Source organism: Zingiber officinale, chromosome 6A, assembly GCF_018446385.1.
Source record: "Zingiber officinale cultivar Zhangliang chromosome 6A, Zo_v1.1, whole genome shotgun sequence".
Classification (NCBI taxonomy): Eukaryota; Viridiplantae; Streptophyta; class Magnoliopsida; order Zingiberales; family Zingiberaceae; genus Zingiber; species Zingiber officinale.
Genome location: NC_055997.1, coordinates 44,695,120 through 44,701,822, shown reverse-complemented (window position 1 = coordinate 44,701,822; position 6,703 = coordinate 44,695,120). Strand labels below are relative to the sequence as shown.

At 38.2% G+C, this 6,703-nt stretch overlaps 1 long non-coding RNA gene across 1 annotated transcript; it reads left to right on the top strand.

Moving 5' to 3' along the window:
* The first annotated feature begins 430 nt into the window (after positions 1-430).
* Positions 431-5,537, top strand: LOC121996332. Its single transcript, XR_006116046.1, has 4 exons — positions 431-855; positions 1,073-1,184; positions 1,461-1,521; positions 5,124-5,537. It is a non-coding gene; the product is annotated as an uncharacterized LOC121996332 (long non-coding RNA).
* Positions 5,538-6,703: the final 1,166 nt, after the last annotated feature.

Below are 6,703 nucleotides of genomic sequence, written 5' to 3'. Positions count from 1 at the left end.
TCGAGAGCACCATCCGAAAGGCTAGTCACCATCCTGAGGGTTCCCCGCTCATCTCCTCTCCACTGATCCTGAGAAAACGACCACCCATCGCTATCGCTGACCTAACCTCACAATGAATGGTTGCGATTGACACAGATTGTTGTCGTGCTCATTGCAACTAACCATTGCAGGCCATTGCTTCATCAGTTGAGCCATCGCCGCTGGACCTCCGACATCATGTAAAATACCGAAAAATGGTGAATAATGATAAGGGAATTTTTTAGAATTTTTTGGAAATTTTTCGGAAACCGTATGGCCTCGATTACGGGGATAAAAACGGGGCCCGGGAAAGCCTGTTTAGGCTACCCATTTAAGTGAGGAAAAGTTTGCTTTTCTTTTTATTTTTATTAGTATTATTATTTTTATTTCTTTTCTTTCTTCCCCCGCGAACTCGTGCGTGCTCGATTCTCTTCTCGCGTTGATTTACCGAGCCTACCCTAACTGCTCCACTAACCGGCGCCGCTTCTCATCTCCTTTGCGCACCGACACCGATCCAGCGCCCCCGCTGGTCGAGCCACTTCCCGATCCTTCCTCCCTCACCTCTCGCGACGCCCCATCCTCGCTGCCACACCTCCGACAGCCGCTCTTTCTCGCCGCACACCGCGATCCCGACGCCACTGTGCGCCGCTCACCTCCGACGTCTTCTCATCGGCACTCAAGCACCGCCAACATCTACTGGTGCCGACCGACTCCCTCTCCTCCCTGTTCTCATGACCAGCCGCACCTCTGCACATTTCGAGCCCTAGCTGACTATCCACCGTCGGCTTTGTCTTCGTTGGTCCACTTCGAGATGGTATCCCTTAGATATATACTCGGGTATGTGCCAGATCTTTGCTCTGTACTGATCTGAGGTATTTTAGGTTGGAGAACAGCAATATCAGGTTGTTCGGCCACATTATCCAGCAGTGGGATTGAATGTTAGGGTTTAGGGTTTGGTTTTTCGATTTTGTGCTCTGATTCTTGTCTTGTTGTGAGCAGCACTTGTGTTGGGTGGAAGATCATGCTAACTAAAAATAGTGGTCTCTAATTGTAGATTCATTGTGATGGTAGTATATTGGGTTTTCCAGCAGCCACCTTCTAGCAGCGAACAACCCTATTAGGCAGCAACTCTTTGATTCCAGCAGCGAGAACGACTGTGAATTAAGGTAAGAAGTAGGGTAATTGGTTTGTATTGTTGATGAATTAGGTATGTGTTGAATTGGAGATAATATGGATTACTAGATGGTTAGTATATCACTAGTTGATACATGATTTAATGATTTCTATTCAGAGTATAGAAATGATTATCAGATGTGGGGGAGGAGTTAGATGATCCAATTAGGGTTTATAATTTGATCTAGATTTATGTTAGCTTCTCGAGGATTTGATTTAGCTAATTTATTTATATGTAATTAGCTAAATCTGGATACTATGTATTACAGGACTTTGATTCGAGACAAGTATCTCGACATTGGATTTGACTGGATTGGACCTGTGAGGCGGGTACCTTGACTTATCTTTGATAATATCATGTTGATATGTTTAGTAGGTTATAACATTTAGTAATAATTATGTTCGTCCTTGTTTCAGTATGTCACTATCGGATACCTGTTACATACTTGTTTTCTCACCTGTTATGCATTTTATGTTAGTACCCACATGATTATATATATGCTCATAGAGGTAGTGACATACCATGCCTTATTATGTTCAGGACCATGATTTTTATTTATACCATACCTGTCTTGTGTACCTTAGATCTTCGAATATGACTTATTGATTTTAGGGTACACATTTTATATATATGTGGATTGGTTCAGGATATTTCCATGCTTAGTGTCATGCATCATTCGCATGATTGCATGCTGCGCGATAGTCTGCTCCATTATTGTTGAGTACATCGCCAGTTTCATCACTATCGGTGCTTCGTTGGTCCGCTCATGGGTAGCGTGACGCAGCGTGGTAGCACGTCAGTTTGCTCGGTGGTGCTCCGCTGGGACGCTCATGGGTAGTGTACTACAGCGTGGTAGCACGCCGGGATTAGTGTTAGCCATTTTCATGTCACTTGGCACATCAAATTAATTAAGATTGAAACTCATTAAAATTAAAACAAGTATTGTAGTAATGAGTCCCAAGTCGTATTTTTTTTTCCAAGGATTACTAGTAAGTATGTTTGTGCTCTAGAATTAATTCACATTGTTTTCTCACATAAACAAAGTTTATTAGGCATTCTCATCAATCAAGCATCATGGAATCAATTTCTTCAACTAACCATTACAGCAACAATTAACCTCAAAGCTTTATCACTACTTGATAAGCCAAACTACATACAATCTTCAATTACAATCACTTCAATAGTCAACTTCAAGAATTCAGTCAAAATAGCATTGTTCAGAGGAAACAATCTATATATCAGAATAAGCATCCAACATTTAGGCATGATCACAGACTTAACATATCCAATGAACCAAACAAAAGCTTTGCTAACTAAATAACCAAAACTAACAAATTCGTGCTAATCAGAACATCTAGTTTAAATCACAAACTAGTTAAACAACTAATCCAGAAGTTAGACAAGATTTAGATTGTATTAACTCAGAGAAAATCAGAACTGCACACTAGAAATCAGAACCGGGATTTGTTAAGCAGTAAATCAACAAAATCAAAATTGAAAGAAACAAGTTAAACAGAATTTAATTGCAGAAATGTGATCTAAAGGGACAAAGCTATAACTACTCAGTTCAGATTTAAAAGAAACAAGAAATTCGACAACGAAATCTTAAGAAAACTAAAATGCAGAAACTATAAACTGCATAATCGAAATCTAAACCATCTCTAATCAAATCTACTCTTCTAATGAGTCTTTCCGTGCCGTCACACAAGGAACATGAATGAAGAAGCTCTCAAACACTTAACTCAGTTCAGAATTCCCCAGCACCGAAGAAAATCTTCCCGGAAAAGCTGGTGAAGAATGAATCTGCCAAGCTCGAAATTCTGCAGATCTGAAGTATGCAGCCTCTGAATCGATGCTCTCTGATAGAAGGCGAGCCACTGTCACCAAGGAATTCCTCCGATGATGGCTGAAGCAGAGGAAACTCACGGACAGATCTGAGCTCCGGAGAGATGTTCGCCGGCGCGTGCAGATGATCAAGACTTGGAAGCCAACGGATGGGAGCTCCAACACCAATGAGACTCACTGAGAAGTAGATCTGGAAGAGGATGGTGGTCGGAATCCACTGGAAATCTCGCGGGATGCGGCGCTGTACGCGGAGGAATCGACGAAGCAGAAAGAACACTGTAGCTTCTGTTTTGAATCTGTTCCAGATCTGAACGGATGGTTTGGATCAATTTGGAGCTAAATCAACGGTGAAAATCATCCAAAATCTGATCCGAAGGTACTGATATTGATCTAGGGTCTGGATCTACCCTCCCGTAGGTTGGATCGATCAGATCATCAATGGATGGCCCAGATCTGCCGATCTTCAATGAACGGCCTAGATTAATCCGGCTGGATCAATGGCTGGATGAACTCCGATCTGGATCAAAACTTCTGGATCTTCATCAATGGCTTAGATCTGCTCCCCATTAGGTTGGATCGACCAGATCTTCAACGGATGGTTCAGATCTGTCCTATTCTTGATAAACGGCCCAAATCGACCCAAAGCTTGATCTTGTCTTTTGAACTCCGATTCGAGCCCAATTCCGGTCCAAATAGATCAAAATCTAAGATCCTTTGATGCCTACAAAATAAGAATCAAATATTAGCATCAAATAACACCAAAAATAATATAATTTACAATTAAGTCCAAAATCTATGCAATGCACAAAAATGTAATGTAACCATGATTTAAACTATGAAACCAACATCAAAACCATGCATATATGAATCAAAATAATGCAATGAAATCATGGTTATCAAATCCCCCACACTTAGTCTTGAACGTCCCGTGAAAGTAAAGAAAACTCAAAATCATCTCCATAGAAAATTCCCTAACAATATCTAAAAGATAGTAAAAAGAATTTAACTAAGATCATCTAAAGATCACTAACAATCATGAATACAATCCAAACAATAATCAGTAGGTATGGTGGTTTCAATCCAATTGAAGAATTAAGCAAGTTACAACCTCACAAGGTATTCCCCTACTCTAACCCTCACACTCAAAAATGCATATAAGTGGAGTTCACTCAATGTCACTCACAACATTTCACTACCATAAGCTTGCTTATTTTCTAATTCTCCAGCACCATAAAACATAGCATACATGAATCTAAATGATTTTATCATCAAGAATTTAAATGGAAGCAAAAAGAACAATGAAAATGGATGAAATTGGCAAAAGAAAAGTATTAAATGAAGAAAATGAGAAGATGAGAGTATTGGAGAATATACTTGATGAGTTGACCAATTCGATGTGAAAAGAGATGAATACCATATGTTTTTATCAATTCAACGTATCAAGCTAACCTCCCCTTGAATTTGATGGCAAACAAAGAATCTTGATACTCAATCTTCACCATTTGATACTCTCTTGAATGTGCCAATTTTTTTCTTTCTCACTGATTTTCACTTCAATTCTATCACTTGGAAACTCAAATAATCTATCATCAACTAATGAACAACTAATGAAGAATAAATCCCTCCCCCACACTTAAATTGTAGTCCGTCTCGGGCAATTAAACAAATCATGCTCCTCCAATAACTTGATACTTTCCTTACCACATTCTTTGTCTTCCTTCATTCTGCAGATTTTCTTTTCTTCTGCTCTGTCTTTGTTTCCGTAGTTTTCATTCAGTTCAGGTTTCTAACAGAAAAGTTCAAGGTTTAAATGATTTGTACTGAACTGTTTGAAGCAAAACTGCACTAACAGGACAAGCAAAAAAAACATAATAAATTCAGAAATTGGAACATTCCCTGGCCACATAATGTAAGTTTCCAGCATTCAGTTTCTCAATTCTGTTTTGAGTATCAATTACTGCCTTTATCTTCATCTTTTCATAATTCATGATGCCATCTTGAAGTGTTTTATGAATAAAATGGCACTCCCTTGTTTGATCAGCAAATTGAGTTGGCACATTTAGGCTCTTGATTCCATTGATTTCAGGTCAAAATAACAAAAGGAATTGGCGCACAGATTCAGGTCTTTGAGTAGGCTGCTGTAGCAAATAAACAATCAGATTCTTGCTTCAATTCTTAGGTTCAGACTTCAGATCTGCAGCATCAAATTTCTCTGAACGATTATCACATAACTCTAAGATATCGTTCCTGAAACTAGGAAATCAGAGGAATCCATAGATGAATTGTATTATGGATGAAATCTAATCAGATTTTTAATCCACTGAGTGCAAGGACTGGATTCCTTCATCATTGATTCTTGTTCTGCAATTTCAGATTTAAAACTGATACAAAAACTGAAGTGTAACTGAATAATTCCATATTCTACATCACTGGAATTACATGCTCTACATCATGATACAAAATCTGAAGTTTCTGAAGATTTGCAAATGTCATTTGTGTCTTGGGCATCTTGAAGATTTGCAACACCTTGTATCACTTATGAATCAAACCAAAGTCTGGAACAAAAACAGCTCCTGGAAACAAATTTACAGCAAGTTTCATTTAGCACAGAATCATTTCAAAGCTGAATTCCAGGGCCTGCTTTTCAAAATCAGCATTTTCACTTTCTGAAATTCATACATCACTTTCTGAATTCATTAGCTGTATTTGCATTTCTATTGCATTGATGGAAAACCAATGAGCTTCATTGAACATCTACAGCAGATGTGATTACAGCATTCTTTACAGCATGCTCAAACTAAAATCAGCAACTTCCACAGTTTCCAATCTGTCATGCAATATAGATCATTTTGACTTCCAAGTTCAAATTACTTTCCATGAATGAAGTATCACTGCCTTCCTTCATTCCTGCCTCTACATATTTCCAATCCTACTCTTCAATCACATTCCATCAGCTACATTTCCATTTCAGCAGCTCTAACAATTCAAAATCTGTCTATACAAACTAAATACAACATTTCAAATTCCTGCACAACAACAACCTTTGAATTAAGTTTCAGAGATTGTAAACTCACAAAGTTCCAACTAAATGGAAGCACTTACTAATGAAAAATTGTTATACGAATTAGCATGCATCATGCTTAATTTGATACTGTCATTTACATCTCTTATCAGAGTTTCACTCCTACTCCATTTAAAGTCTCATACCCAAGCTGCTGCAATCTTAAAATATCAGACTTGAGTTTCAGAAATTTGATTCCAAAAGAATCCCTTCTTACTCCATGATGAGTTAATCTTGGAAAAGGATTACAATTAGCATGAGAGTATTTAGAGCTTGAATTCTCCATGATGACAAACATATCAACTTCAGCCCTTCCAAGTTCAGGATTCATCACATAAAAATTTAAATCTTGATGTTTGCATTCCCACTGTATTGACTAAACAAATTAAACTCATCAAATTCCCTGCAGATCAGTTCAAAATGCCATCACTTCCTCAACAAAAATAGCTCTCACCGAATTAAAGATATTGCATAAGCTCTAGAATTCTGATTTCTGGAAATACAGCAATACCAATTGAGAAAATTAAGGATTTGCATGCAAAAACTTCATCAATTTTCAGCACTCTGTGAACTTCCCTGATCCTTTAAAACCTTTATTTCTGGTA